The following is a 21506-nucleotide window of genomic DNA, read 5'->3' on the forward strand; positions in this document are numbered from 1 at the left end:
CAGTCCCATGTTGGGTTCCCCGCTCAACCAAGAGTGTGTTTCTCCCTCTCCCTCTGCACCTCCCCTCCGCTTGTGCTCTCTTGAATGCTCTCTCTCTCAAATAAATAAATAAACTCTTCAAAAAAAAGTACCTGAAGTAACTCTGGGACATTAAAAGAAAATTAAAAATAGAACTACCATATGGGCACCTGAGTGGCTCAGTTGGTGGTTGAGCGTCCAACTCTTGATCTCAGGTCTTGATATCAGGGTTATGAGTTCAAGTCCTGTGCTGGGAGTGGAGCCTACCTAAAAAAAAAAAAAAACAAAAAAAAACTACCCTATGATTCAATAATGTTTTTTCTGGGTATATATCTGAAGGAAATGAAATCACTATCTCAAGATATCTGTACCCCATGTTCATTGCAACATTGTTTACAATAGTCAAGACATGTAAACAGCCTATGTGTCCATCAACAGGAATGAATAAAGAAGATGTGATGTATATTACACACACACACACACACACACACACACACATGTAGATGTGTGTACCCATACACATGCCCACACATGAATATTACATAGCCGTAAAAAAGGAGGAAATCCTGCTATTTGTGACAACATGGATGAAGCTTGAGGGCATTATGCTATTTAAAATAGACACAGAGATACAAATACTACATGATCTCACTTATGTGCAGAATCTAAAATAGAGGGGCGCCTGGGTGGCACAGCGGTTAAGCATCTGCCTTCTGCTCAGGGTGTGATCCCGGCGTTCTGGGATCGAGCCCCACATCAGGCTCTTCCGCTGTGAGCCTGCTTCTTCCTCTCCCACTCCCCCTGCTTGTGTTCCCTCTCTCGCTGGCTGTCTCTATCTCTGTTGAATAAAAAAATAAAATCTTTTAAAAAAAAAAGAATCTAAAATAGAAACAAAGAAACAAAGAGAAGATTAGTTGTTGCCAGGGGCAGGGATGAAGGTAGTCAAAGGGTATGAACTTCCAGTTTTAAGATGAATGAATTCTGGGGATATAATGTACCACATGGTAATGATGTTTAACAATACCGTATTTTTTTTTTAAGATTTTATTTATTTATTTCAGAGAGACAGTGAGAGAGAGAGCACACACATAAGCAGTGGCAAGGGGTGAGGGAGAAGCAGACTCCCCGCTGAGCAGGGAGCCTGATGCAGGGCTTGATCCCAGGACCCTGGGATCATGACCTGAGCTGAAGGCAGATGCTTAACCGACTGAGGCACTCAGGCACCCCAACAACACTGTATTGTATACTTGAAGTTTGCTAAGAGAGTGGATCTTAAATATTCTTACCACACACACACACACTGACCACTGACACACACAACTGTAACTATGTGAGGTGATAAATGTGTTTCCTCACTTTATCATAGTAATCATTTTGCAATATGTATTATATCAAACCATTATGTTGTACCCTTTAAACTTATACAAAGTTATATGTTAACTATGTCTCAATAACGCTGGAGGAAAAAAAAAGAGAGATTAAGAAAAAGAATCTAGAAATTTTACCAAACAGTAGTATCATCTATTGCCCTGTCACAAATTATTCCAATACCTTGTGGCTTAAGACAACAATAAATATTTATTACGTCAACGTCATCAGGAATTCAGGAGCAACTTAACAGGGTGTTCCTGGCTCAGGATCTCTAAGATGCTCAAAGGAAACAACCCAGGTAGGTTTTTTCCCCCACAGAGTAGGTTGTCTTGAATTTTGTGAGATAAGACTGATGTTGTCTGCTCAGAAAAGTTTTAAACTAGCCAGGGTGATAGTGAAGGGAGATCACAGGACAATAGTAGACTCAGTGAGTAATTACATAGTTTGGGGCAAGAGGCAAAGAGGTCCAGGAAGAATGTATCCAAGAAAGAAAGTGAACTTCCAGTTGTCCCCCATTCTTGCCAACACTGGGTAATGGAAAAAGAGCCCCTCTGGGGACTGTCTGTTACTATCCTTCGCTCATTTACCTGCTGGTTTTGCCATCTCGCCTATATTAATATTTGTAAGAGAGCTTTGTACGTTAGAGAAAACAGCCATTTCTGTCATATGTATTTTTCCATCTTTTGATTTTGTTTTTGTTTTTTTCCCCTTTGGAGAAATGTTAAAATTTTATGTAGTCAAATATATAAATCTCGAGTTTCTATATCATGCTGACAAAGGTAATTTGTATATCGGGACTGTGATATTGTGAATTATAATTTGAATTGTAATAAATACATATTTGGTCTTCATCCATATTTCTAGCACAGAACTTTCTAAAACCCTTGGAATTTCCTAAGGGGCTGGAGGGATGAGAGATTAAAGTATCTTTTGTTATGTTAATGAGGTAACTTTTGGAATGCCTCGGGTCACTTAAGAAAGAGGGGTGGTTGCCCAGGGAACTGACCAAGTGATGAAAGGGTTGGAACTTTCAGTTCCAAGTTCCATGAGGGAGAGGGGCTGGAGGTTAAATGGATCACCAAAGGCCAATGATTTAATCCAGCATTGCCTAAACACTGGAGCCATCGTTTTTAAAAAGCCAAAGGGACAGGGTTTGAAGAGCTTCAGGGCTGGTGAACAGGTGGAGATTTGGGGAGAGCATTGCACCTGCAGAGGGCGCGGAAGCTCCCATCATTTCCCCACACCTTGTTCATTGTATCTCTTCCATCTGGCTGTTCCTGAGTTATATCCTTTTATAGGAAGCTGGCACTCTAGTAAGTAAAACGTTTCTCTGAGTTCTGTGAGCCGCTCTAGCGAATTAATCAAACCCTAGGAGTGGGTTGAGGGAGCCTCTGATTTATAGCCGGTTGGTCAAGAGCGCAGGTGACAGCTTGGACTTGTGATTGGTATCCTATTGCAGGGAGCTGTTGGAAACTCCCCATTTGTAGCCCGTCGGTCAAAACACAGGTAATAAGCCTGCCACTGGTGTCTGAAGACAGGAATGAGAGGGTGTGGGGGGTACGCAACAATCTTGTGAGACTGAGCCTTTATTCTGTGGAATCTGGTGCTATCTCCCAGTAGATAGTGTCAGAATTGAGTTGATGATGCCAGCTGGTGTCCTGGGCATTGCTTCGTGGTGTATATGGCGTAATCTCCCTCCCATGTTGGAATTGGGTCCAGAACCTCATTTAGGGACCCGCAAAATGGTGGCCGGTCCAGGTCACAAAACTAGCTGAAACCTAAGTCAGCCCATACTTATGAGCCATGCTTCATCGTTAAAGAAGCATCACATACACTAATCACAAGCCCCCCACCCCCACTGGGCTTTAGCTCACCGTACCCTAGAAAATAGGATCTGCTAGCCTTATGAGGAAATCCCTGACATCCTAGCTAATTATGCCAGGTTTCCAAGTTGTGGCTTCCAATGACTTACAAAACTCACTTTTGGCCAAACATCCCTCAGGAAGAGTGCTACGTGGCTTGTGAGGCACTGGACTTCCCCCAGTCCATGGAAGATTTTCCCTTGAGGGAAGGAAATCAAACTTGATACTAAATTGTTATACTTTCTTTGACAATACTTCTTAAGACCTTTACCTCTACCACCGAGTATAAATATATTCAGTTCACTTCCTCCCACCCAAGGTCGGGGGAGAGAGTTCACAAGAAAAATTGAGTAGACCCACTATGTTACAAGGGCCCATTTGGGATGGTGGTCTTAAATTTATAGTCTCTAATCTCCCTTTCGTGCGGCATTCTCCAGTCGCACTGAGCTGCCAAGGCGCAGGCATGGAGAGGGCGGATGGGGTTTTAGCAGACGGGAGCAAAAAAGTGAGGGGCAAAAAGCTTCGGACGAGTCTGAATCTGAGTTGGAGAAGAAAGAAAATGAAGGAGAGGACTGGTAGGTTGGGAAAAAGTCAGAAAGGTCAACCAGCTGGAAATCCTGATAAGATCATTAAATAGGTCTTGTGGGTGTTATCTCCACAATGGAGCTTGAAGAATAGTGTGTTACGGTCAGAAACAGGATGGGTTAGCTATTTCGAAAGCCAAGTAGCTACAATTGATAACATTGCCGAGGGTGTGACCAAGGGAGTCTGTGCTTGAGTTTGAGTAGAAAAGTAGAAAGGAGGAGGAGGTCAAGTAACTGAGAGGTAAGCCCCATTATTGTCTTGCTGTTTTCTGGGTGTTCTTAACAAGTTTCAGAATTTTTCTTGGTGTTCTCACATGTTTCTTTTATTTATTTTTATTTGTTTATTTTTTTTCCATGTTTCTTCTAAGTAGATGAACTCTGGAATAATTTTGTGGAATTCTTAAAGGTCTGTTAGAATTTTCAAAATGGCCTTAGTGAGGCTGTAAATGCCAGGTAAAAAAGGCAACTTTTCCTCTATTTTCCAATAATGTGATACTGTCATGTGTCCATTTCTTCCCAGCTAAGCTTCTTGAAGTAATTGTGTAGACCCATTATTTTATCTACTTATCTTTTGCTCCTCAGCTCCTTTGGAATACCTATGCTAAGGACAGATAGACTGTCTTCAATCTTTAGCACATACTTGCAGAGATGGAGTAAAACCACTCTGGGAGAATAGCAGTGAGTAAAACAGACCCCACCTTTGCTTTCATGGTGCTCAAATACTAGTTTTCTCTTACTATAAAAACACACTTCTCAAAAGGTCTCATCCATCTCCGTGACTTCAACTACCACCTGTAATCGGAAATGATAGTCATAATATATTAACAGTTGATATCCCCCAAGCACCAACTAAGTCAGAACATGGCACCAGCCAATCAGACAGCTAGTCTGGTTGCACTGTAATGTTGGCTGAATATCAGCCCAACCTACTATATATAAATATTATATGCTAATATGATGTCTGAGAGTTAAGAGAACAAACTGGAACCACCGGACTGCTCGAGTTCTAGCTCTGTTACTTCCTGCTGTGTGACCTGGGGCAAGTTACTTTACCTGTTTGCTCCAGTTTCATCCTCTAAGTGGGAGATAATAGAGTTCTTCTAGGGTTGTTAGGAGAATCACATGGAGAGCATTTAGAACAGCCTGGAATATAGTAAGCACTCAATAAATGAAAGCTGTTATTATTCATTATTCTACAACTATGTCTCTAATCCTGACCTTTCCCTCCCCTGAATTTCAAAGTTATAGTTTAAGTGGCTTCCCCCCACCCTCAGTTATACCGTGGATGCTTGGGAAACCTACAAGTTTCAGTATAATTAGCAGAGGCAGCCTTGCAAACAAATCGGGCAAACAAATTTTATATGTACTTGATTATAGGTACTGCGTTGAATGGGGGTAAGTAATAAAAACAGCAAATATATAAGGTACTCATCACATACCAGGTACTGTTGTAAGTTATTCGTATATGTGGCCCCACTTAATCTTAGCAACTGTCCCATCAAGTAAGTACTATTCTTTTTTTTTTTTTAAAGATTTTATTTATTTATTTATTTGACAGAGATAGAGACAGCCAGCGAGAAAGGGAGCACAAGTAGGGGCAGTGGGAGAGGAAGAAGCAGGCTCCCAGGAGAGGAGCCTGATGTGGGGCTCGATCCCATAACGCCGGGATCACGCCCTGAGCCGAAGGCAGACGCTTAACCGCTGTGCCACCCAGGTGCCCCAAGTAAGTACTATTCTTATTCCCACTTTATAGATAAGAAAACAAGCACAGAAAGGTCAAATGATTTGACCAAGGTCACGTAGCTACTAAGTATTAAACGACTGTGCCTCCAGACTTCAGCTCCTTGTCACAACACTCTACAGCCTCACCAAAGAGGAAGCAGTTATTTGTGGCATAAAGAGCATTTCTTACAACTTTCTTTACATATCAGATCTATTTCCCTCTGGATTTTACAATTCTAAGCTATCCCCCGGAGGAAGCAAGCTGTGGACACTTGTTCTGCAAGTTGGTATAACAGTATATCCTTTCATTATACCTGGGATCAGGACCCTGATGGTGACTTACTTTTTGATCTTTTAAACATCTGATCCTTTATCATGAAAGATATATTCTTCATTTTAGTATAAACAGTTAGTTTTCTGAGATAGAACCATTTCGGTTTGCTCGGACAGCCCTGCCTCTTTGCCTAATTATTAAAGAGGAAATGAACGCTGCCGGAAGCAAAGTGAAAGTTGGGGTCAAAGGAGCTAACGAAATTGAATCACTTTCTGAATAACTACCTTCAGAGCAAGTGAACACACAGATGTGTGTACCTATGTACACAACTGGATAATAAATTTTGACCTGCCCACAAAGAAGTAAAAAAGAACATAATTTTTACACAGTATAATGAGAAGGATTCTATTCATGTTTCTAGTGTTGATGACAGTCACTTATCTTCACGGAGACCCTATATTTTCTGAGAACTGGCATCCTTTGAAACTGGCAAGACAGTGTTTCCCAAACTTAAATCATCAGAGACAAATTACAAATTTTCATGTACAAATACACTGGGGGGCTCCTGGGGGGCCCAATCATTAAGGCTAGGCTCAGGTCATGATCTGAGGGTCCTGGGATAGAGCCCCACATGGGGCTCCCTGCTTAATGGGGAGTCTGCTTCTCCCTGTCTTTCTGCCCCTCTCCCTGGCTCATTCTCTTTCTCTCTCTCTCAAATAAATAAATAAAATCTTTAAAAAAAAAAAAAAGAATACACTGGATCATCTGGAATAACTGTTTTATAATAGAAGTGTCAATGTCAAGAGATGTCTAAAGGAGAGCACCAGGTACTGTACCAAAGAAAGAGGAACAGTAGCTTGAATAAATTAAAATTATGGGGGGGGTGCCTGGGTGGCACAGTTGTTGGGCGTCTGCCTTCGGCTCAGGGCATGATCCCAGCTTTCTGGGATTGAGCCCCACTTCAGGCTCCTCCGCTGGAAGCCTGCTTCTTCCTCTCCCACTCCCCCTGCTTGTGTTCCTTCTCTCACTGGCTGTCTCTCTGTCAAATAAATAAATAAAATCTTCTTAAAAAAATTAAAATTATGGGACAGAGGAGCCATCCTGGGACACAGGATGGAATTCTGAGCTTAAGCTATTGCCATATAAGTGATTGCCATATTTATTTTGTAGTATATACATATGAAATCTCAACTTTGTGTGAACTAATGTGCAAACATGTCATTAAAAATAGTATCGTAACTTTCTTAGTTAGGAAAAAAAAAAGTGTGAGAGTTTATACTCCAAGTAGATGATCACCACAAGTTCCTTCTAATTTTATCATTCTCTCATTGACTGATTTTGCGTTTTTCAGACTCTAGTTCCACTTCGCCAATCTTTATGAAGGCCTTTGCAAACTTCTGTAGCTCACCGCTTTCAATAGTCTTTATCCCTCCTGGCTTAATTTTGGGTTTGGATCTCATCTCTGATAAAGGGTACAAGCAGTCCCTGTGGGATTTAAATCAGAAGGAAAAAAAAGCCCAGTTTCATGGCCCATGACAGCTTTAAAACCCCAGGGGCAGATTTTATTTGATTAACACTCAGAGGTGGTTGTTTGTGCCGGGCCGGTTTCACGGTCCGAAGATTAGAACAGCTTGCTATGCTTCAGCCTAGCCCGGCTCTGTGCCTGTCTCGCCAATGGTGTGTGACTTCAGACAAGTTCTCTCCTGAGCTGGCCTCTCCACAGCTCACCTGTCCGGGTCCTGACAGTCGCACCTTCCCCTTGCCTCTCAGCCACGATGTGGGACCCCTCCTGAGCTGTTACTAGCCCCAGGACACTTCACGATCTCTTTTTGGCTCCCTTAAGCCCTATTCTCACCTTGTCAATAGTAAAAAGTGTGCCGTTTGTTGCTGCCGTTTTTATGAACTCAATGGGAAATACATTCTTGCTTCTCCCAGGTTGTAGGCACTCGCACTGTTTGGTGATTGTCTTCGTGAACTAGTGTGTGGATGCATGTATTGGTTTGTCGTTATGGCTTACAGAGCCAGGAATAAAGCCAGGAAAATAAATAAAGCCAGCCCTCAGCTTGGACACCGGTATGGCACGGGACGTAAGCACGCCTCTTGTATACCCAAGTATGCAGTGCAAGCAACTGGATCCTGTCTTTGGTTCACATGGTCTTCCCACTGCATCAAGTATTAGAGATGGCCAAGGACTCAGAGGAAGGCCGGCGGTTTCCCAAGCATCTACTCTTTTTCATTTTTATTGGGGCTGGATGCTGGTTTGTGAGCTAGAAGTTTCAGCAAGGGTGTATCTGAGTAAAGAGGGGTTGTTGGAGATGAGAATCTAAAGGGTTTATTAACTCTATCAGCACAGTAGCTTTAAAAGGAGGGGACAGTCTTCCAGCTCGGACTGGAGGTAGGGGAGACCTATCAGGAAGCAAACCAGTCAACTTCTGTAGCTTGGATTTTCTATTAGTACTTGATGTTTTCACTTTATGCTACAACTTATCAAATATCTTAGAAAAGCTGGTGGGTGGTGTAGATCTCCCTGGGCTTGTGATAGTGCGGAGTGGTTTGAGCAAGTTCCTAGGATGAAGCCGGGACTGCTGAAGAATGGCGTGCTCTTGACGGAGGAGTAAATTCTTCTATGGGATTTCCGCGAAGGTAAGGTTGGTGAGTCGGTCACATCCCTGAGAGAATAATGGCAGAGGCCTTCTCCTGGGTTCTGACTAGTCATTAAGTAGAGACTTGTGCACTGTTTTGTAGAATAATGATCTAGAATGAGAGCTGTCTAAGAGATTATATAGTCAGGTAAGCAATAGAGGGAGAATAAGCTCAAGTCTTAAAATAATAAGGAAAATTACCCTGTATCTTTCTGAGCCCCCAAATCCCTGAAGAGGGAAATGTTTGTACAGTTTTCCTACCTGTATCCCAAATCACATTTCCATGGAGAGGCACGCACTTCCTTAAGAACTTCCTTATACCATAGGGAATAAACTTTTCAGCCTTCAGTAAAGTTTTATATATCACTTCAAGTCATTTTTTCCCTGAAACAACATATATTCCCTGTATGATAAGTAAAGAATAATAAAACCATGCTGAAATATAGATTTGAGGCTGCCAACGTCCTTTACACCAGCCTTAAAGTTGAGGCACAAATTAAAAAGGTGTTGCAGGGACACCTGGGCGGCTCAGTCGGTTAAGCAGCTGCCTTCAGCTCAGGTTGATCTCGGGGTCCTGGGATCGAGCCTGGGACAGGCTTCCTGCTCGGTGGGGAGACTGCTTCTCCCTCTCCCTCTGCCCCCCGCCCCACTTGTGCTCTCTCTCTCTCTCTCTCAAATAAATAAAATTTTTTAAAAAAGGTAGTTCATTGCATATCATAGAAACTTCGTCTTATAAGGAAATAATAAAACCATGTAGGGATGGAAAAATGTTCCATTCTGCTACGTATTTTGGCTAGTGTAATAATTACATTGACAAAAGGCAGATTAACAGGAAGAAAGCTAATTTAATTTTATATGTACAGTAGCCCCATTAAAATATGAGACTCAAAGAAGTGACCAAAGCAGGGAGCTTTTAGACAAAGAAACTCAAATTTGTGAAGAATTGGCAGGACAACGGGGTTTGCGCTTCAGACAGTTACATAGTGACGAAGTAACAAGACTTGCTTATACAGCCTTCTCGGTCCTAAATTCTCTGTCTCTGTTGAGAAGGATGCCTTCCACCCTCCCCGTCCAGGGAAGGTACCTTTTACACGGGAGATTTATCTCCTGCTTCCAGAAGGATGAAGGAGGGTCAGAGTGTCCTTGCACCAGCTGTTTCTCAAGTTCCTTTGATTCACAATAATCAATATGCCGAAGTGGAATATTTGGGGGTGGCGTATTCGCTCCTTCAACCAGAAAATGTTAAACCTGAGAATGACAAGAATCTGCCATCTGTGTTTGATAAAACAAGAGACACTGTCAGGGGTTGAAGGGAATACCCAGTGCAGTATATGACCTGGCTGGGGGGTGAGGGCATTCGCAGGTTCACTAACTACACGCATTCACGGCCTTGGGAAAGAGGCATGTTTAAGAGACAGTCATGAGTGATGGGTCAAGGAGATCGCTAGGAGCTATTTTAAGACCTGTAGGCCTGAGGCAGTCCTTTGTTGGGGCATGCTTTATATTCTTTTATGAGATGATCAGTTAAGGGCAGCCATAAGAAGAGACTGAGACACTCAGGAAAAATTTACTCTATTCACAAGTTCTAGAGACAGGAGGCATAGCATGTGACACAGGGCCCCATGAAAGAACATCAGAGTGGTCAGGAAGCAGAAGACTGGAGGGAGTAGAAGGTTTAGGGGAGCGACTGCATTGGAGTTTCCAGGGAGAAAGCCAAGTCCTTAGTTTAGGACTATCTAGTTTGAATAAAATTTTTGGGCTCTAACCTGTAGAAATGGTCCCTCCTTGCCTGATATCTGGCCCTGGGATGAATAAGGAAGAGGAATTTTGCCTCCTGGGGCATATGGGCCACCTAGGGGAGGTATGGCTGGGGATTTGTTAGTTTGATGTCAAGGACATGCTGGGTCCTTGCTGTCTCTAAGAATTGGCTGGCTTCAGCTCAGGGCTTAGGCCATGATGCCAGGGACCTGGGATGGAGCCCCATGTCAGGCTCTCTGCTCAGTGGGGAGCCTGCTTCTCCCTCTCCCTCTGCCTGCCACTCCCCCTGCTTGTTCTCTTTCTCCCTCTCTGTCAAATAAATAAATAAAATCTTAAAAAAAAAAAAAAAAGAGTGCTTTTAAAAAAATATGTACAACACAGGGGACCCTATTATGTATCAGTTGTTTATGTGGAACATTAAATTTATTTGTGAGTTAAGTAACTATTGGCCAATTGGCATGCTCTGTTTTGTTGGTATTTAATTAAATATTTATTTACTTTGCTTTTCAGGAATTTGGCAATGGATAGCTGGGTATTTTAGAGGTGTTTGCTTTTAGGTCTCAAATAGTTTTTAGACCTCTGGAAAGTTTATAAGGCCTAGGGTAGCTCAGACTCTAGACGATAACCTAGTTTACCAAATCTCCTGATGTCCTTTATCTACCTTCACATTTTTTAGGAGGGATTGGTTGTGGTAATCTCAAATTTTAATGGATATCATATCAGCCCTCCTCTCAGTAAGACCAGACAGATTCACCCTTGACTAATGTACTTGCAATCCTTGGCTTGCTGTGATACCAGGCATCAACTGATCTGATCCACTACAGAAAAGATAAAGCTGTCTGCTCTCCATCAAAACAGCACATATTTATTATTTGTGCCTCCTGGACAAGAGAAATTGTAGCCTGGGTGCAGGCAATCTCAGTAGAAGTAAGAATCTGCTGATGAGCTTGACCTGTAGCCTGGTTTAAGGTGAAATCAACTGGGCACCTGGGTTCACTTGGTTAAGTGTTTGCCTTTGGCTCAGGTCATGATCCCAGGGTCCTGGGATCGAGCCTCACATTGGGGGGGGGGGTTTCCCTGCTCAGTGGGGAGTCTGCTTCTCTCTCCCTCTGCCCCTCCTCCCCACTTGTGCGTGCTCTCTCTCTCAAATGAATAAATAAAATCTTAAAAAAAAAAAAGATTCCCTCTCCCCTACTCTCTCTGCCCCTCCCCTCCCCACATGCTCTCTCTCTTAAAAAAAAAAAAGATGCAATCAATCAGAACAATGTCTGTTATCAAAGGTCTGTCATGTTTCAGATGATCTTCTAAGACAATGATGGACAAAAGAATACAAATCCTGTAATTATCCCTCATACAGTCAAAGTTTATGAAAGAACAATTTCTGATTAGTGATCTTGATCCCCAATTCTTCCCTGCTCATTGTTTCCTCAACCTAGCGCATCCACCATTCCACTGAAGCCCTTGTTCACTTCCGCATAGTTAAATTCAGGCAGTACTTACTATCTTATCTGCCTCGAACCACTCCTTTCTGAAAACTCCCTACTCCTTTGCCTCCGTGGATGCTGCTCCCTTGGTTTCCCTTTTTTCCCTCGGATGTCTCTTCTGAGACCATTCTTAGATGATTCTTTCCCTTTCTGCACCTTACATGTCTGTGCCCCCCAGTTCTCTCTCATTTGTTTGCATTTTATATACTTTCTTCTTGGGGACTCCCACATGCATGGATTCATTTAGGAAAGTATAAGGCTGATAGCTACCAAATCTATTTTTTCCAACCCACATCTCTTATTTATAACCATTTTCCTGCTTTAACATGTCTCAACATAAACCCATTGTCCTTAGGAAACAACAGATGTTGGTGAGGTTGTGGAGAAAGGGGAACCCTCTTACACTCTTGGTGGGAAGGCAAACTGGTACAGTCACTCTGGAAAACAGTATGGAGGTTATTCAAAAAGTTAAAAATAGAGCTACCCCATGACCCAGCAATTGTATTACTGGGTATTTATCCAAAGGATACAAACATAGTGATCCGAAGGGGCACCTGCACCCCAATGTTTATAGCAGCAATGTCCACAATAGCCAAAGTATGGAAAGAGCCCAGATGTCCATCAACAGATGAATGGATACCATACCGTGTGTGTGTGTGTGTGTGTGTGTGTGTGTGATGGTATATTTCTAGGCCATCAAAAAGAATGAAATCTTGCCATTTGCAACGATGTGGATGACACTAGAGGGTATTACACTAAGTGAAATAAGTCAGTCAAAGAAAGACAAATATATGATCTCACTCGTATGTGGAATTTAGGAAACAAAACAGATGAACATAGGGGAAGGCAAGGAAAAATCAAATAAGATGAAAATAGAGAGGGAGGCAAACCATAAGAGACTCTTAACTATAGGAAGCAAACTGAGGGTTGCTGGAGAGGAGAGGGGTGGGAGGATGGGGTGACTGGGTGACGGGCATTAAGGAGGCACGTGATGGAATGAGCACTGGGTGTTGTATGCAACTGATGAATCAATAAATTCTACGTCTGGAACTAATAATACTCTATATGTTAACTAGCTTGAATCAAATAGAGAAATCTGAAAACCCCATAAACCCATTGTCTTTATCACCCTATTCTTTTTTTTTCCTCCTTCATTTTCTTTCTCGGTGATGAGATCACCATTGAGTCATTTTCAAAGTGGAAACCTAGCAGTTACCCTCAACCACAACCTCTTCCACAACTAATTAGCTAAGGCAGATGCTGTTCCCCAACATTCAGCAGCCCTCTCCCTCATCCATGACTCCAGTCCTGCCTTAAAGTCCTCCTCCCTTTTATCCAGGCCTAACTGCAATAGTATTTAAGAAATCTTCCAGTCTCCAGTTGATCCTGTCTCATTCATCCCCCAGCCTGCTGCCAGAACGTTCCTAAATGGCAAATTGGATCCAATTAGCCCCCCCTTGGAAAAAAACATTCTTTCAGATATTCTCCATAGCCTTTAGTTTTTAAATTAGACTCCTCAACTCAAGACAAGGGTTTTCATGGGGTGCCTGGGCGGCTCAGTTAAGCGTCTAACTTCAGCTCAGGTCATGGTCCCACGTGGGATTGAGCCCCACGTCCGTTGTCCATCAGGCTCCCTGCTTAGCAGGGAGTCTGCTTCTCCCTCTCCCTGGGCCTGTGTCTCCTGCTTGTGCATTCTTTCTCTCTCTGGAATAAATAAAATATTAAAAAAAAAAAGGCAAGGGTTTTCATGATCAGGCTCCAGCTTATGGAGATCGGCTTTATCTCCAACCACCCCCTCCTCCCACCACTTAAGTCACACCAATTTCTATCTTCTGCACTACTTTAAACCTCTCAGTCTTTAATTGCTATTCTTTCTGCTAAGTGTATCCTTACCACTTTTCACTCCTAACTTCTTTTGACATAAGCAAGAGAACTGGGAGGAGGCATAAGCGGAACTCTGGAATGCTAGTAATGTTCTATTTCTTTTTTTTTTTTTTAAAGATTTTATTTATTTAGTTGACAGAGATAGAGACAGCTAGCGAGAGAGGGAACACAGGAGGGGAATGGGAGAGGAAGAAGCAGGCTCACAGCAGAGGAGCCTGATGTGGGGCTCGATCCCATCACGCCGGGATCACGCCCTGAGCCGAAGGCAGACACTCAACGACTACGCCACCCAGGGGCCCCAGTAATGTTCTATTTCTTGATCTTGGTGTTTGTCATACATTCATGAAAATTCTCAAAGTGTCATTTGTGATTCATGCACTTTTCTCTATGTGCATAATATTTTAATTAAAAAATTATTTAAAACTTAAAAATATTAAGCTCCTGGGTATTCTGCTCTGGGAAGCTTTCTTTGGAACTTCAGGCTAATTAAAACAACTTCCTCTGCACGTACGTCTGTGTACTTGTGTCACATTGGGGCTTGCTAGCCTCTCTCTTTTCTAGGAGCTTTTGAAGGGGGAAGATTGTTTCTTTTCTTTTTTTTTTTTTTAATAATGATTTTTTATTATATTATGTTAGTCACCATACAGTACATCCCCGGTTTTCGATGTAAGGCTCGATGATTCATTAGTTGTGTATAACACCCAGTGCACCATGCAATACGTGCCCTCCTTACTACCCATCACCGGTCTATCCCTTTCCCCCACCCCCCTCCCCTCTGTAGCCCTCAGTTTGTTTCTCATAGTCCATAGTCTCTCATGGTTCATTCCCCCGAAGGGGGAAGATTGTTTCTCATTAACCTTGTAGCATGAGTACCCACCACAGTGTTTGACAAAAATAGTAGGTGCTTAAAAGATAGATGATACACAAGCAGAAGTGTCCTCTTCCTCTGCTTTGAAGGAGACATCGCCAGCCTGACCATAGTCACTAGAAAATGGAATTCAGTTGCAGAGTTTTGAGATAGAGCTCTGTTCCTACCAAAATCAACAACTTTTATTAGGAAATGAAGAGTTATGCTAAGGCTGAATAGAGGAGAATCAAGATGGAAATATCAGGAATAGACACAGATGCAAAACCTAGAACAGAGATTAGAATTGAGGTGATTCAATGACACTGAGTTTAGAGGACAGACAGGCCAGACATAAGCCAAGGGGGTCCTGGTGATGGTGAGAAACACGAGCTGGCCTTGGGCTTAGAGTTTAGAATTGCAGTGCTCTCAGGTTCCTGCATGAGTCACACTGGCTTATGGGATCAGGGGATGGGGAGGCAGGCAATTAGGCAAGGACGGGGACCACTGGGTGAGACCTAGGGGCTCAGATGCAATGTATTTCTCTGAAATACAGCTGTTTCCAATGTCTACACTCCAGTCAATGTAGAAACCTGTGATTTGCTTTGAATTCACTCTCCCTTTGCAACGTTCATAGCTAATCACTCATCTCTTCGAAGTCTATAAGCTTCGTTCATCTATAAATGAGAGGTTCATGCCTCTCGTTTCTAATTCCCGCTGATACCACCTTAGTAAGAACATGTTTTGAACAGCCCAAAAGATGGTCGAGGCAATTAAATTGTCCTTCTTTGGGGAATTTGAAAAAATTGCCGATTAGCCTTAATGTTTACAAATAAAAAAACAGGATGGGAGCACTCATGAGGGATTATACGCAAGTTCGGTGTTATGAAACAAACTTGGAGTAAGCAGAGAGAGTCAGCTAAGAAGGGAGGTGAACGGGGGTGCTTGGCTGGCTCAGTTACTGGAGTGCGTGACTCTTGATCTCCGGGGTTGTGAGTTCAAAGCCCTACCTTGGGTGTAGAGCTCACTTGAAAATAAAACCTTAAAAATAAATAAATAAATAAATAAATAAATAAATAAATAAATAAATAAATAAATAAGGGAGGTGAACAGAGGGAAGCCTGAGGGGAAAAAAAGGAGACTCTAAGAGAGACAGAGGTCACATGGTCCCTGAAAAAAGAGAAAAAGTAGGCAGTCACAGAACCGTATCAGTTGCAAGTAAAACCATCTTACTTTTCCAGTTAGTCTACCTGTGGCTATGAAAGAAATCTCCTTTTTGTGTGTAAATCGAGCCGGTCTCTACAACTAAATGAGCTACATTAATAGAAGTAAACTTCAGAGTCACGGATACCTAAATTTCAATCTACTTTGGTAGCTGACTGTGGGGTTATACTGTAGCGACCAAGTGAGGTGACGTGTTAAGCAGCTAGCCCCACGATGAGCCTAAGGTCTGCACTCAAAGATGGTTACTATGGGGGCGCCTGGGTGGCTCAGTCAGTTGAGCGTCTGCCTTCGGCTCAGATCATGATCTCAGGGTCCTGGGATCTCAGGGCCCTGGGATTGAGCCCCACATAAGGCTCCACGCTCAATGGGGAGTCTGCTTCTCTCTGTGCCCCTCCCCCTGCTTGTGCGTGCAGCTCTGTCTCTTTCTCAGATAAATAAATTTTAAAAAATATTTTCTAAAAGTTTAAAAATGGTGGTTCTATGTCTTTTTTTTCTGTTCTTTACATACACATACTGTGACATGTGTTTTTATGAGTCAATTTGCCTAGGCCCAGGTATTCAATCAAACACTAACCCAGCTGTTACTCTGGGATAGTCTCTTGATAAGACTGAAGTCCGTAATCAGTTCACTGGAAGATTCCTAGATAATCTGGGTGGGCCTGATTGAATTAGTTTAAAGGATGGAATAGAACCCAGGCTTCCACAAAGAAATTTCACCTGAGCGTGAAAGCTTTGGCTCCTGCTGTAAAGCTCCCGCCTGTTTTCCTAGCGGCCAGCACACAGACTCCAGACTTGTTCTGCAAACGCCTACGATCATGTAAGACAATCCCTGATTAAAAATCTCCCATTTCTCTTTCTCTTGGTGAACTCTAATAGACTCTTCCGTGCAGATTGCTCAACCCTCAAAAATGTTTCATAAATGATTGGTAGGAGGAGGAAGAAAGCTTTTAGACATTGAAAGAAAGACCCATGCCTCTGCTAGACTTACTTTCCTGGAATTTTCTCAATTCCTTAAAGTAGTGGAATATTCTATATGTTAGTAAATAAACAGTGGTGAACATGAGGTGATAAATATGAGTCTCAAGTTTTCAGGGGTATTTTCTTCGCTTCAATTTAGTTCTTCAAAGCTTATAGTTATACTTTTGTTGAAATGTATGGAGTGAAAAGTGAAAGTTCCCTCTCTCCTGCCTGCTTCCATCCAGTTTTTCTCTCTGGATAAAACCACAGCTAACAGTTTGGATTTTATCGCTTCAGCGTTTTTGCTGAGCATATATTTATATGAAAATGTGTATGTGTACGTAAAAGTTTCGTTTACGTATACATATACACATATGAAAGCATAAATGAGATCAAGCTATACAAAGTGGTTTAAAATAATTTTTCTTCACTTAGTAATACGTTTTGAATATTTTTCTATGTCTTTTCTTTCTTTTTTACTGGCTGCTTGGAGTTCATTTTCTACTTGGTGCAAGACCCATGGTTCCAGGGCGTCAGGAAAGCTTGTTAGTTTGGATACTAAAGGGGGGGGTTCTCTCAACTCCCTTTCTGGTGTTTTGCTGTTTGGATAAAAAAGAACTCAACTGCTTCTGCTGGCTGCAGCCTGCAGCCTGCAGCCTGCCTAGGCTACCGGGAGTGGGGGGTTCTGATGAACCTAGTGGCTGGTGGTGGCCACTCGGCATTGGGGCTCTGCGTTGGCTTTGCCAGGCTGACGGCCACCAGGCTGCTTCCTCATGGCTTGGAGAGCCAAGTCGCAGGTGATCGAGCCGCTGGAGGCCTGGGGAGAGTCTCAGTGTTCTGAGGACCCCAACACTGCAGCCAGGAACGGGAGAGTGGACTTCCCGAAAAAGAAGCTTGCCCACTAGGGACCCTGGGCAGCGTTGGGGGGACGGGGGTGGTGAGAGATGGCTTCTCCAGGGTGCCCTGCACTTCCGCAGGAGCTGGTACTGGAAGTAGAACCCCCACCGCTGGGGTAATTGTCGTGGGTGGCCATGCGCGAGCCCCTGGAGGGGACTGATGAGATGCTGTCGCTTGTCCGCTGGTAGAAATCTCAGGCGACCCTTCGCGGCCTCGGTGCAGGATTGGGGGTGGTGGGACCGGGAGGGGCACTAGGACACAGAGCCCACTTGCAGAGGAGACAGTCAGGGGCCTCTCTACCACCGAGGCTTCGGCGGGTCCTCTGTCTTTCGTATATGCATTTATGTAGCTTTACAGTATTTTCTTAAAGAATATGTTTGTTCATTTATTTAGAACCCAAGTCAGGGGAGGAGGAGGGAGAAAGAGAAACAAGCGGACTCCAGGCAGAGCAGGACCTGCTGGGGGCTCAATCTCACCACCCTGAGATCATGACCCGAGCTGAAACCTAGAGTCCACACACGAGAGACTGAGCCACCCAGGGCGCTCTTTTCTGTTTGTTTTGTTTTCACCTATTCTTTTCAAATTGCTGTAGACTCTTACTAAGTGTGTTCTGGGTTTAAGCATTCCACTATTGGCTTTGTTACTTAAAATTTCTCCCTGCTACAGGGTCGTTTATGTACATATCCTTGTGTGTGTAACCTTGGGTTACTATGAGAGTGAGAGCTTCAAATTAGTTTTCTAGAAATGAAATTGCATGGTAAAAATTAATACATATTTAAAATACTATATCGTTGCCTCTCCCACCAAAAGTAAGAAAGATTGACTATTCCATCACAGTGGTATCATCAACATTTAAAATACTTTTAACAGAATTTTTAAAGGTCACTGTTGAGCCATTCATCACTTTATTCACAGAGATTTTTGGAAACATAATCAAGTATTTAACATTTCCCCCAAGGTCCAGGTAAATTTCAACCTCCTCTATCAATCTTTTCTTGATTTATTCAACCCACAATGATCTTGATCTCTTCCTTCTAGAAATCCAAAGCATCACTGTTAACACTTACTTGTCATTAAATCATATAGCGACTGGCAGTTTCTCAAACCACATTGTTGCGTGGTTATGTCACTTCCAAATGTTAGAAGGGCTACAGAATTGTGGCCAAGGGGGCAACTGGGTGGCTCAGTCGGCTGAGCATCCAACTCTTGATTCTGCCTCAGGTCATGATCTTGGGGTTGTGAGACTGAGCCCCACATCGAGCTCCCCACTCAGTGGGGAGTCCGAGATTTTTCTCCCTTTCCCACTGCCCCTCCCCCCCCATCAAAGAAATAAAATCTTAAAAAAAAATTGTGGCCAAGACTATAGAAAGAATTCAGTCAAACTAGTGAGATCAGTTAGATCCAGTCAAGTAGTGAAGGAACTTAGGTTCAACATGATGTAAGGGGGTCAAAATTCCATCTACCCAAATTAGGTAACTACCATTTAGTTGCTGAGTATAGTTGGGGAATCTGTTGACAAATCAACCCTATAAAAGAGTCCATGGGTCCGTTCCCACTCTAACTATAAACCTGGAGTTTTGTCGTTCTCCGATGCCTTGGCCGGTCTGGAATCTCAAACCCTGTAATGGATAAGCAACTGTATTATTGTCCTGAATTTCCAGCCCATCTTAGATACTAAAGCCTATCATCTTAAGTAGATTAAATACTTTGCAATCCTATAAAAGTCTGGACTTCAATCTACAGATAATAAAGTAGATGAAACCGATTATATTAATACCTTTGGTTTTAGTTGAGGATAATATGTGTGCAAATGTGATTGAAAGATTCTTCACATATTAGGTCTTGGCATTTTAAGCTGAAAGGTTTAAGAGAATTTGGCGAGGCCTGTCATGAGTATTGAGATATTTGGAATATTTAACAAAATTTGTTTTGACATTTTAATACTTTTTTTGTTGTTGTTAGATTTGCTTATAAATCTGCCTGCCCTGTCAAGCATTTAAGGTGCTTCAAAAGCAGCCACATGAATATACATAACGTAACTTAAAATGGTCAAAGTAGTTGAATCAAATTTGTGAATAGGATGGTTTTCAAGTTTAATCACTATTTTGAGTTACTCTAATATTAAAGTGCAAGTGAAAGTGGTTGCTCTTATTTAATACAAAATTAGATTTGTAAGTCATAAAGTAATTTTGAAGTTTGAAGCAGAGGCTTAAAAGTTAGGTGCTTAGGGGCGCCTGGGTAGCTCATTCGTTAAGCATCTGCCTTCGGCTCAGGGTGTGATCCCGGCGTTCTGGGATCAAGTCCCACATCAGGCTCCTCCGCTATGAGCCTGCTGCTTCCTCTCCCACTCCCCCTGCTTGTGTTCCCTCTCTCGCTGGCTGTCTCTGTCTCTGTCGAATAAATAAATAAAATCTTAAAAAAAAAAAGGTGCTTAAATGTATATCTTTAATAAATTGAACATTTAAGTTCTAAAATACTATAAATAGCAGTTAATAACAAAAAGTACCCCACCTGCCATTTAAAAACATACGTAGTATTTTCTTCATGTACATGGATTGCCTTTCCAGCCGGAATGTAAGCTTTCTGAGCACAGCAATATAGATACATATATCTATATAATCTCCATTACGTTGGTCACGATGCTGTGCGCCTGGTAGTTGATCAGTAAATATTAGGAAGAGTGAATGCTGAGTTAGCAGATTCAGCATTTATTTCTCATGAAATTTTATTAAAACCAACCATCACCCCCACAGAATGTTGCTTGTGGCGCTTCCTGATTGAGAGGGGGCCAACTGTGAAAGAATTCACCCAGGGCGGGACAAAAGAGAAGTTTACTGAATACTCTGCAAGGGAGACTGTCTGCCACAAAATGGTCGGGAGGTATCACAGTTATAGGGCAGAGTGAGAAGGTATGGAATGGATGGAATTTTCCCTTTTTGGTAACTGCCTGGTCGTAAGGAGCCCATTGGTTAGTTAGGACCTATGGCTCTTTCGGGTCAGTCGCTTAACTGAGCCTGTGTGTCAGCAGGGTGGTCACTGTGGGCGCTTTGGCCTGCTCTCGTTTGCGTTGCTCAAGCCTGTTGCCTCAAAGTGGCCTCTACACTGCTCAGTAAAATGTAATAGTGAATATCATAACTAACAGACTAAGAGATGTCCGGAGCTCCAACTACGATGTCAACGGCCTCCATCCAACGACAATAAGTAAGATGCCTCCTGTAGATGAACAAGTGGGACTTACTACTCAAGCAGTGAGGGAGAACCCACGTTACAGGGAGCCAGGAGCCCCGAACTGTCTCAGTAAGAGAAACACCGTCTTGGGCTATGAATTTAATTACAGCATTTGGGCTTTGGTTTGATTTGGGCGACGGGCTGAGAAAATGGGAATTTGTGTTAGATTACATACTGTGAGGGAATTAGGTCAGTTCTGTAATTGGGTGTGTCACAACTTTCGGGAGGGCTGACGAGAACACAGGGAAAGCTGTAAAGGGTAAAGCAGCAGTCATTCCTTCCAGCCAAGAGAGGCGGTGTTTGGTATTTTGTGAGGTGGCTCAGACACATTATGAAATGGTTTTGCTCTCTCTCATTTTATCAGTCTGAGTAATCTTGTCTGAGGTGGTTGTTCAATGAGATTGTTTATGTCCAACAGGAAACTAAAAATGGCCTGGCTAAAAGTGTCAGGCCAGCTTTCCACTATAAGGCTATTTTTTGGTTTTGTTTTTTTCCCTTTCTTAGAGTCTAGTAGGGAGAGAAAAGTAAATGAATTCAAGAAGTATTTAGCTTACAAAGTCAATAGGACCGAATATGGGGGCAGAAGGCAATGTCAAGGGTGACTTCTAGGTTTCTGTCCTGCAAACAAAAAGGGTAGCGGTGCTAATCACTAAGATAGCACCCGTTTTGTGTTATCGTCTAATTTAACACTTACCAAAAATATGTGAAAAGTTCCTGTTATCATACCCTTGTAGAGATCAGAAATTACGGCTATATA

Source organism: Ursus arctos, unplaced genomic scaffold (genome assembly GCF_023065955.2).
Source record: "Ursus arctos isolate Adak ecotype North America unplaced genomic scaffold, UrsArc2.0 scaffold_26, whole genome shotgun sequence".
Taxonomy (NCBI): Eukaryota; Metazoa; Chordata; class Mammalia; order Carnivora; family Ursidae; genus Ursus; species Ursus arctos.